General features: G+C 36.8%; 1 pseudogene; it reads left to right on the forward strand.

Moving 5' to 3' along the window:
- Window positions 1-3,240: 3,240 nt before the first annotated feature.
- LOC129728304 (thioester-containing protein 1 allele S3-like) lies at window positions 3,241-12,081 on the forward strand (annotated as a pseudogene).
- The last annotated feature ends 346 nt before the right edge of the window (window positions 12,082-12,427 follow it).

The raw sequence follows: 12,427 nt of genomic DNA on the forward strand, positions 1-12,427 counted from the left end.
GACAAAATAGAATAGTATCCTGAGGAACAATCATTGAATAAAATTTTGCCATTGGAATTACTCTGAGAATTATTCCATGATCGATGTTTAGCGTTAAAATCGTCAACTATGAAAAATTTTGAACGATTTCTGGTGAGTTTTTGTAAATCACCTTCAAAATAATTTTTGTGCTCGCGTGTGCATTGAAATGGTAAATATGCTGCGGCAATAAATAAAATCCCAAGTTCAGTTTGAACTTCAATTCCCAAAGTTTCAATAACTTTCGTCTCAAGATGGGGAAGAGCACGATGTTTGATTCGGCGATGAATAACAATTGCAACTCCACCGCCGGAACCCTGAATCCTATCATATCTATGAACCACGTAATTGGGATCATATTTTAATTTGATGTTAGGTTTCAAAAATGTTTCAATAATAATTGCAATGTGCACATTATTTACTGTTAAAAAAATAAAAAGCTCATTCTCATTGGCCTTCAATGTGCGAGCATTCCAATTTGAAATGTTCATTTTTTTATTTAAAATCATTACTAAATTTTAAATTAGAAATAATTTGAATTGTAAAATTCGTTCCAATTTGAATAGCTTCAAACATGGATTTTGCCTGTAACATAGCATTCATAAGATCGAGCATTGCCTTTTGCAGAAAAGAAAGTTTACATTAATAAAAATATTTTCGGTAGCAATATTAGCTGGGGTAATCAATGTTTTTTTTATTTTCTACCGTATTTTGTTTACCTCCCATATTAACGGTCATTTTCGATCTACCTACATTAGGCGAAATAATTTTCGAACTACCTGTTACCTGTGCATACGTTAAACGGGTATGCAAGGGAGTAAAAAAATTGGGCGGTATTAGTGGTACGCTTTGAGAATTTTGTTTTGAAGTTTGTTTTGATTGGGAAATTGAATTTTGTTTACCCTGCCTTGCCTTAATAATGGACAGGGCATTCGTAAAAATTTGGCATATGGTTGCCGTTACAATTGGCACACCGAAAACTTTTACTCTTTTTCACAGGTCATGTGTCCTTTTTGTGCGAGTTTCTACAAAAAAAGCATTTTTGGTCCATGTTACAGAAATTAGATCCATGGCCATATCGTTGGCAAGTACGGCATTAGGTGATATGCTTTTCATCTCCGCCAAACTTCCTATTACATTAGAATTACTTGGGTAGGGGCTATGCCAAGTAATTCTGTCAAAGTAATTTTGATCTCATCAACAGTTCGATCGTTGGTGAGACCATTCAAGGCAACCTTGAACGGCTTGGGGTTCTTGGTGTCGTAAGTAAAAAATTTGTACATCTTGTCAGTTAAATACTGAACAAGACGATCACGACCCTTTATTGAGTCGGCTAATAAGCGGCATTCGCCTCTACGACCAATTTGATAGGTAATTTAACGTCAAAAACAAACGTTGAAAGTTTCTTTTTGAAAATATTAAATTCAGACAAAATATCAGGCAAAATATCAAAAAGGTTTTCGCTGTAGACACTCGAATTGTCCGAGAGAGAATGCTGTTTCTTTCTTCTCGTAGTGATGCGCGGTTTCTTTATATTTCGAATAACACGGAATATCTTTCGAATAGCACGATAAGTTCTCATAGCTGAATATGTTATTGAGGAGTTATAATGTTGTTATGGTTATCTGCTCGGGTAGCCTCCGCATTTGCTGCAGCGTGCCTTATCGAAACAGTAGGCCAGTTGCCAATTTGTATAATGTTCAATGGCTTCTTTATGGGCCGAAAAAAGACAAAAACTGGACCTTTCGCTGGGTAAGCTTACGGGTAAATGCTTGCGGTAGTGGCCTCCGATGCTTTCGGTAGTGGGCTAGGTAGAGGGGAAGTGATTGGGGAGATTTCAATCTCTTCCGCTTCCCCATTTGTTTCAACCTCCAGGAATAATTCCTCCTACGTGTTGTTCATTATTTGCGGGAGCATTTTGCTTTACCGCTAACTCGCGGTAAACAACCGTATATAGAAAGATATCAAATAAAAGTTTACTGAATCAAAAAACAATTCGCGTCTATTCGCTTCGCAAGCAAAACAGCTCAGGACAAAGTAGGGATGGGCGAACGGCTCACGGGCCCAACCTTCCAGCTTTTCCTGGATAACTGCAGTTTTTTTGGGCACACCAGCAAAACAGCTAAAGGTTGAATATCTCCAATTTAAAAAAAAATGTTCAAGTTTTATCCAGCCAGGCTTCATATCTACTGACTATAATTTCCATCAGTAAAAAATCAAAACAGCAATGCATTGTCTCTTTCACGGTTTTTGTTTACATGAAATAATACGGTGCCATATATGTATCTAATTGTTATTTACGCAACATTTTTGAACCAAAAATCAAACAAATTTTTACAGAAACTTCAAATTAATATATCCAGTTTGCTCCAGTTTTTTATTTTGAATTCCTCCAGTTTTTCTTGAAAAAAGGTTGGCATCGCTGCACGAGCCGTTCATATGAACGGGTTCTTAGGAAAGAGCGAAAGAACGAACGGCTCACGAAAAAGAGCCACGGTTTTTTGAGCGTACCAGAACTGATGGATTCGCGAGAACCCGAAGTTTACCGAGAAAACACGAACTGTCAAGCTCGTGAATCATTGTGAACTATAAGCCGTTCATAATGTCACAAAATATCAAAAAATTGGTCGCTGTGTGTGACGAAAATACCCAACACGGAAAAAAAGCCGTTCATATTAGTCGGTTCGGAACGGTGAGTAACGGTCCGAAGCCGCTCTTGCGAAAAGGTGAAATGGTGGGGATTACTGTACACCTCAGAGACAGAGGGAATAATATCAATAAGATAAACTGAGTTGCAGAGTTCCATTTTTATATATGAGATTTATTAATTTTCAGATTATCCATTATCGGTCCGAAATTTATACGACCAAACAGTTTATATAAAATAGCTTTGAGTTACTCATTGTCAAAAAATATCAATTTTAATTTTTAATATTTACAATTGAAATTGGAAGACTCTAGCGATATTGCCATATCGAATACAACGAATAAAATAAGACTTGATCGGAAAACTGGAAGAGTTGTAGGATTTTAGGTTAGTGTTTTTATATTTGAATTCTCTTCTAGTTTCGGTGATGTACACAATAGCATAATTGCCTTATTTTGCAGGTTGGGGCCATTCCAGATGGTATATATAAATTATCGATCCAGAGTGTAGACCTTAGTTTCAGTTATAGTGAAAGTGTTGAGTTACTGTATGACGGAAAAACCTCCTCAATATTTATTCAAACCGATAAGCCAATCTACAAACCAGGAGACCTTTTTAGGTACAGGGTTGTTGCAATAGATGCCGACACACGACCAGTAACCAATTACAAAACTGTAGATATTGAGCTAACTGACAAGGATGAGAATTCAATTAGACACTGGAAGTATGCTAAACTGTACAATGGTATCTTCGAGTCAGTCGTACAGTTAGCATCTTCACCGGTTTTAGGGAATTGGACATTGACGGCAAATATCTTAAAATAACAATATAGTTCACTCTCGACTTTCCCATATATTCCCGTGAAGACAGACAGGGAACACCCCCTCTTGTGGTGAAAAAGGTAACTAAACTCATTGCACAGTAGTACAGTAAGGCAATTTAGGCGGACATAGGCTTTTCGTTGCGATTTTGGTTTGCGGTTTAAAGCCATAGTTTTTGTAAAAAGTTGTTTCTTATACATAGTCCTCTATTCATGTGCGAATGAAAATTAGGGTGGTCCTAAAATCAACGAAATAAAACATTCTTTGGCAAACTTGTAGACCAACTAATTCTAAGTAACTTTGTAAAAAAACTTGTTTGAAGACATGAAATTTGGTTTCCAAAAACAGTCTTTTCGCTCTATTTTTTCAATTCAAATTTAAAAACAAAGTTTTCTTCGGTAACTTTTACAAAAATACGCCAATTTTGACGAAAAAACATTGTCGATATATTATACAGATGAAGAGTTCACTATTTCTATTTTGAAAATAGGCCCTTTTGATATATTGATGTCTCCGTTCAGGGCAAACATAAATAATATTTTTTGGGTCATTTGATAGAACAAATACTGTATAAATATTGTGAAGAAATACCGAAAGTTGCTTAAAATTAGTTGATCTACAACTGTGCCGATGAATGTATACATTTATTTATGCAAATAAAAAGTTAGTTTTTTCATTTAGTCGATTTCAGGACCACCCCAATTTTCGTTTGCTCATAAAAAATAGACTAAATATAAGAAACAAGTTCTTAGAAAAAAATTTTACTCTAAAACCACAAAATCGCATCGAAAAACTCGTGTCCGCCTACATTGCCTTACTGTACCATTGTGCATTGTTGTTGAATTTCTGTGAGCGTGTGACATTCTCACACACGAAACTGAATTTACTCAATTTTAGATTTAGTTGACTGAATTTCATACTTTCACAGAAAAAAATATGTTGCAGATTTCGTGCGTATATTGTTTGTATGTAAAACTAACGCCATTCCGGGAGTAAAATATTGATAATATAATAGATGTAGCTTATCGAGGCACGAAGAAGAAATATACAAATAATCAGGCCACGACGTGTGAATGGTAAACTAATCCCAAGTTGCTATATACGTGGTTCCCTGTGTAACTTCACGAGCTCAGATCCATCACGGGAAGCAACTACGAAATGTGCGGCCGTCAAGCTCAAGCTCAATAATCAGGCCACGAAGTGTACAATTAAATGAATATTTCAATTACCTCGTGAAAAAGATAAAAGGAGAAACCGCACAATGGTTGTCAATAGTCGTATAAGGTTGTTGTGCAACTTTTAGCTTAGATAACACTTGAATGTTCTATCAATTTAACAATTTAAGTATGGATACATATCATGTTGTAATTGGTTTAAAAGCTTTATTATATTATATATAAAAGATATTCAACAAAACAAACATAATTAGTGATAACAACTGTTATGCAAAAACTATTATTTAATGTTTAGTTTTCTTCGTGTTGAAAGTATTTTTTGTTTTTTTTTATCCCTCCGAATTTTTCGCTCTCGAGTTCTAATCTTCGTATTCATCACTTGCAGCTTTGCTTTAACCAGCATATTTATGTATTTACTAGCTGACCCGGCAAACTTCGTCCCGCCTATTTTTGTGTTTAATTCAATAATTTTCAACATTCCAAATTAATTGATTTCTTGCGATTTGTTTATATCGTTTGAAATTATTGGTTTTATCGGAATGACAACATCCTCGACTTTTGCCTTTAGTACATCACCTCTATTCCGAAAACACTCATATTGGGTGGTATTCAGTTATTTTCATTGTTTTCCAGAAACTGAAAGTGGTCATCTTCGAATTCAATATGGTGTCCAGGGTCAATGCTTGGCTTCTATACATTATTTCGATTACGGAAATATTCATATGCAGTAGTATTCGGCTGTTTCCCAGAAGTTGCCATCTTACAATTCAAAATGGTGTCTGAGGTCAATTTTTAGCTCCATGCATCATTCTGGTTAAAGAAACACTCATATTGGGTAGTATTTGGTCCCTTTAGGCTATTTTTTTTGGGCCCCTGAGCGTCATTCTGGTTTAAGAAACACCAATAATAGGTGTTATTTAGTCATTTTCGGCTGTTCTACAGAAACCGGAAGTCACCATCTTAGAATTCAAAATGTTGTCTGTAGTCGATTCTAGCTCCTGTGTATCATTCTGGTATCGAAACATCTCATATTGGATGGAAATCGGCCGGTTGAAGAAATACCCATATTGGGTGTTATTTGGTTATTTTCGGCAGTTTCCCATTCACCGGAAGTCGTCATTTTACAATTCATAATGTTATCTGAGGTCGATTTGTAGCTTCAGTGCATCATAACAATCCCGGAAATACCCATAATGAGTGTTATTTGGTCTTTGCCACTGCCACTCAAAATGGCATTTGGAGACAATTTCTGGCCTCTGAGCATCATTCTGGTTAAAGAAACACCCATATTTGGTTGTTTTTGGGTCATTTTCGGCAGTTTTCCAGTCACCAAAAGTCGCCATTTTACTACTCAAAATGTTGTCTGAGGTCGATTTGTGCTTTCAGTGCATCATCACGATTTCGGAAATACCCATATTGGATGGTATTTGGTCATATCTCGCTGTTTCTCAGAAACCGGAAGTCGCCATCTTGGATTTCAAAATGGTATTCAGAGACAATTTCTGGCCTCTGAGCGTCATTCTAGTTAAAGAAACATCCATATTGGTGGTATTTGGTCATTTTCCTCTTTTTTCCAATCACTGGAAGTCGCCATCTTACAATTCAAAATTTTGTCTGATTTTTCAAAAACCGGAAGTCGCCATCTTGGATTTCAAACTGGCATTTCGAGACAATTTCTGGCCTCTGAGCGTCATTCTGGTTAAAAAAACACCCATATTAGGTGGTATTTGGTCATTTTCGGCAGTTTCCCAGTCACCGGAAGTCGCCATTTTACAACTCAAAGTATTGTCGGAGGTCGACAAACGTACAAACCGTGGAACACCACCCATGGATTGCCTTATGCATAGGCGAACTTTATTATTATAAAATATTCGGCCGAGTCCACTTCACAATAAAATGTGAATTTTTTTCAGTGTACCCATTAGGGTACACTCAAAATATTTTTCACGTTATGATTACCGGAAAAGTTATGTGAATATTTTCCACTGCCATTTTCACGTAGATTTTACGTGATTGTCATTTGAGTTCATCATGATCTGGTGAGATGATTTATCCTGTGATTATTATTCAGTAGACATATGCGTTTCATGTGATTTTCACGTAGAATTTAACTACCGGCAAAGTGAAAAGCATTTGATTAACGGATAGCTACTACGTTTTATAAAACGTATTAATTTCGATTGTGGTTTCCCAAATTCTTAAGAGAGAAATTAGATTTCAGAATTTTTTGAAATATGTTGCTAGATAAATCGCACGGGCATGCAAAATTTTCAATTCGAAAATGGATTGAACGACATAAAAACTGACAAATATCAAGACATTCACCGTCTATAATTACTGTTAGCTGCTACTGTTTATGTTCAGGTAACTCCTGGATCTTTGAACTGAATCTGTACAAAATCTGCAAGCTAAAGATTCCATGTCGAGTTATGGTTTTTCCTAAATCTCACTCATTGGCAAGCCATCGATGAAATCAATTTTATGTTCAGAGACCGAATTACACAACAGCTTCGCCATTTTGATTCTTGTATATTTTCGCACGGAGAGTTCATTCTGTTTGACGTTGCCAAGTTCACTTAGATACTACGTGATAAAACATAGTATGCATGTGATTTTCACGTAGATGTTATGTTTGTCACATAAATCATGAAAACTGACAGAAAATGAATAAGTAGTAAAAAATATTTTGAGTGTAATATTATTGTCAAAAGTTACTCTATTTCGCATGTCGTGTAGAACAAAATCAGAAGTGGCGCACCTAGCGGTCGAAAAGGTGACTAACGCTGCTGTCATTTTCAATTTGTCTTCATAATTTCACGTAAGTGAACTATATTGGTATTTAATATATTTGTTGACGGTGAAAGCTGATGGCATGGTAAGTTTCATAATCGAATAAAGAACTTTATAACCTCATATTAAGTGTGCTACTTTTTTCTCAGACTGTGACGAAACAGTTTGAAGTGCGCGAATATGTCTTACCGAAATTTTTTATTTAGGCATATCCTTCTGAAATTTTATTGATTGAAAATAGAAAAGTTAGCGTAACCGTAGAAGCGAAATATACGTTTGGTATGCCTGTCGACGGATTAGTTCGAGTCGATTTATACTTGGAAGAAGGAGAAATGTCCAAACCCGACATGTCCGAAACGCAACATATTTCCGGAGCAACCACTGTAAATTTTGCTCTTCGTAATGAACTGGAAGTTAATATGGACTCGGCTCATTAGATTGTTTATGTTGAAGTCGAAGTAAAGGAGACATTCACAAGTAAATATTTATGCGGGTTCATCATTTCCTAATCAGTTAATGAACTTTGTTTCATTGCAGATCGCACATTGAATATTGTGGAAGAAATTCCGGTATACGAATATCAGTACAGATTCTCAGTGATAAAATCTCTACTACGATTTCGACCTGGTTTGCCTTATACTTTAGATTTAACAATAGCGAAACATAATGGTGAACGCGCACCTGATAGAACTAACGTAGAATTACAAATTATTATTAGATAAACAAATTTCAAGGAAAGGTATTATCCATAAAGGTCGCGTTCCATTAGTCTTAGAACCGCCACAAGGTGCTGACAGAGTAGATATCAAGGCAAGCAATATAGCAAGTACCGTACGGTCTTAAAAGTTGTCAACGATGATTTGTTTTTTACAGGTTAAATACCATACAGATGATTATGTGTTTGTCGATTCCATTGACGGGGCTGAATCAAAAAGTAACCAATATATAAGGATAGTGTTGAAACCTAAACAAAAGTAAGTACGGTACGGGACTACTTCGGCATGTTGTCTGTAGCATTCTACTGCAATACATGTATAAAAATGCAATACATGTACCGTACTGCATCAAATTTCGAACACTTAAGCTATAATGTAACTTCTTGCACTAAAAAATCAACCAAAATGAGTTTTCTCTTCGATCTAAAAGGTTCAATATGTTGGTTATTTTATTTTTGTAGCAATTGAGTGCTATTTATATAGATTCAAACATGTTTTGTTTATTAAATTGACGAGAATTCAGAGCTCCGCTCTGATTCAAATTCAGAACACTTCAATGTAATCACTGAGAGATAGATATGCACACGGTCTCAACACTGGCTATCACTTTTTTCAACGGCTGCTGGTTCCTTATAAGTGGTCCTACTGTGAAGAGCTATACATCACTGGGTAAAGGACATTTCAAGAAACGAAATGGTACTTTTGATTACTCTAGCTGTAATAATGTGGTTTTTATTTCAAAGTGTTCGAAGTTTGAGACTGTTCTAAGTTAGATTCAAAACGGTATAAGAACGCAAAACATGTCAATAATAATAAATTGGGTTTTCGTTTTTTAAGGATTCGTGTAAACACTGTGGCTGTTTTTGAAATAGACTGCACGGAAAGACTGAGCTATTTTTCTTACGTAGTAATATCAAGAGGGAACGTGGTCGTATCTGGATACGAACTGGTTTATAATAGGAAAAAAATTGAATTTCAGCTCAAATTAACTCCTAAGATGGCACCTGAGGCGCGAATTATCGTTTTTTATACTAAGCAGTTCCTAATTTACGACGATCTGGAGTTGAGCTTCGAATCGTTCGAAAATAATGTTAGTATTTCAAGTCTTTGAACATACTGGTAGTGACCATTTGAAATGAAATACTCTGATTACAGTTTTCCTTCAGCCTGGATACAGAACAGTATATTCCCGGTCAGGATTTCCACGTGGATGTCGCAGCCGCTATAGATTCTTACATTGCCTTTGCCGCTATCGATCAGAGTGCACTCCTGTGGGGGCGTTCTGGACACGATTTTACAGAAAAAGATGTGCTAAATGAATTAGCTCTATATGGCGGCACGGAACCCAACGAATTCGATCCATTTAATGTAAGCCACGTAAAGGTACGAAATCTTTGTAATTCATTATTACCAATTTTAGACAATGGGACTGTTTCTGCGAACAACTGCTGAGCTAGATAACGGTATGTTTCATTATAAATATAACAACATACTAAAATTAAAGATTATTTTCTTGTAGCACATGTCAGTGATAAAATCGATCGAATGAGTCGAAAACCTATGGTGAAAAAAATGGTTCAGAAAGCTATACACATTAGGACAGTATTTCCGGAAGCCTGGCTTTGGAAAAATTACACCATGAATGGCAGACATGATAGACTCAGTTTTAACGATACTGTTCCTGATACCATTACCTCGTGGACAACTACGGGATTCGCGCTCAGTCCCACACTAGGATTAGGAATCGTTAAACAACCACGAACGTTCGTGGTTAAACAGCCATTTTATATTGTTCTTAACTTGCCATACTCCATTAAGCGCGGCGAAGTGACTTTGATTCAGGTGACAATTTTTAACTTTTTAGGGAACTCGCTTGCCACAGATGTGACACTGTTCAACAAGAACGAGGAAATCGAATTTGTCGAAAAATCTTCCGATGACAGTATGTTTTGAAATTACTTGCTAAGGTTGGATGAATTTTCCATAATTTCTATCTTTTTAGAAACCCGCCGATCTAAAGCTGTACTAGTGCCGACTTCAAATGGAAAGCTAATTTCGTTTATGATAAAAGCCAAAAAGCTTGGCGAAATAGCAATCAAAGTTGAGGCGACAAATTTACTCGCTTCCGATGCAGCCGAGCGCATGCTGCGAATAACCTCGGAAAGTCGCCGTTACGAAACAAATGAACCCAGATTTATCGAACTGGACGAACGTGGTACACAAAACTTTCACATTACGGTCAATATTCCGTATAATATCGATGCGGGATCGGCTATAATTATGTTCACAGTAGATGGTAATGAAAGGTTCAATAAGCGAGTAGTACACTGGTCTTTATTTAGGTCTATAGAGTCTATTGCTCTCGATGGGGTTTTAGCCATGTATGCCAGCATAGTAAACATAGAGTGTACTACCTGCTTCAATAACAAATGTGAATGATAACCAGATATAACTTTTGCTATAGTTTCAGCTGACTTGTTCGGTAAAGCTATCAGTAATTTGGATTCACTGATTCGACTTCCAACCGGATGCGGCGATCAAAGTATGATAAAATTTGTACCCAATATTGTTGTTCTAGACTACCTTTCTGAAACTGGCAAAGTGGCGGAAGAAGTTCGATCTAAAGCGATAAATTTCTTACAAAGCGGCTATCAAAATCAATTGAAGATAAAAGAGCGGATGGTTCTTTCAGCGTTTGGGGAGGTTCAGATTCTAAAGGTAGCACTTTTCTCACAGCGTTCGTAGCAAAGTCATTCAAAATTGCTGATAAATACATCGACGTCGATAAGAAGGTAGTTGAAGCTGCATTTCATTGGCTGGCTGGTATCCAAACTCAGGAGGGGAGATTCGATGAGGTTGGTCGCGTTATACACGCAGACATGCAGGGAGGGCTGCGCTCGACCAACTATGCTCTTACAGCTTATGTTTTGATTGCTTTTTTGGAAAATGAGGATATTGCCAACACACATCAACGAGTTGTTTCAAATTCGCTTAGATATTTGGAAAGCAATTTATATCGAATCACTGACGCATATGATCTAGCGTTGGTATCGTACGCTCTGACGCTTGGTAATCGCCACGCACGACATGAGTGTTTCGACAAGCTCTTGGAAATCTCAATTTTCGACAGGAACCTTGCTGAACGGTATTGGAATCAACGTCCAGTTAATGTTGAAATTGCTGGATATGCGTTGCTAACATTTGTGGCTAATAAAAAGTATCCTGATGGTGCTTCTATTATGCGATGGTTGAATAGAAACCGCTTTGCACTTGGTGGCTTTCCGGGGACCCAAGATACATTCGTTGGATTGAAAGCGCTTGCTAAATTTGCAGCAAGAACGTCAGCACACAGAAATGACTACCGAGTTAGGATACATCATAAGCCAAACAAGTTCCACACCTTCGACATCGACAGGAAAAAATCTATGAAACTTCAAGAACTGGATTTACCCAACGATATTCGTTCTTTAGATGTTGAAATTACCGGTATTGGAAACGGGTTATTCCAAGTAGCGTCTGAGTACTATCAAAATATTCAGGATTCGAAAAAAAGCTTTCAATTGAATGTGGAAATATGGCTTTATATGGCTTTAGTGGAAGTATTTTTCCCCAGCGGGCTGGTTGCGGAGGAGGACGCTGTGGAAGATTTGTCTGGTGAAATTCGAGTGAGTTAATGAAAAAGGATATTGGTCACGATTAAGTAATTAAATAATAAAAAACTGCAGAAAACTGAACTCCGATTCGCTGGTACCTCGGTTGTTGTATACTACGATCATTTGGGAACTCAAACTAATTGTTTCAAAGTGACATCGTATCGAAAATACGAGGTTGCGATGCATCGGCCAGCTTATGTTATCGAGATCGAGATAACTTATCAGATCGTTTCGCTATTCAATCATACGAAGGAAAAGTGATGCAGGTCTGCGATATATGCGAGGAAAAAGATTGTCTTACATTGTCTTGCTAATGAAAACAGAAAATACATTAAGCTATATATTATAAAACAGAATGTGGTAATTTCATTCCAAAGCAGTGATCGACATTGGACCGGGTAAAATCTTAAAATCCTGGTGCGATGTTCGATCAATCTGTTAAGTATGATTTTTTTTGGAACAGAACCATTAGCAGCCTCATCGAACTTTGCAATAGGCACTACTGAGTTTAGGCTGGCCGTTGACTTTTAGCGGTATGAACAGTAATAAGTAGATCAGGTAAGAAATAAGCTAAGTATAATAAGTAAGTTGCCGTTGTTGTGTAGTC

This window comes from Wyeomyia smithii, chromosome 3 (assembly GCF_029784165.1).
Source record: "Wyeomyia smithii strain HCP4-BCI-WySm-NY-G18 chromosome 3, ASM2978416v1, whole genome shotgun sequence".
Lineage (NCBI taxonomy): Eukaryota > Metazoa > Arthropoda > Insecta > Diptera > Culicidae > Wyeomyia > Wyeomyia smithii.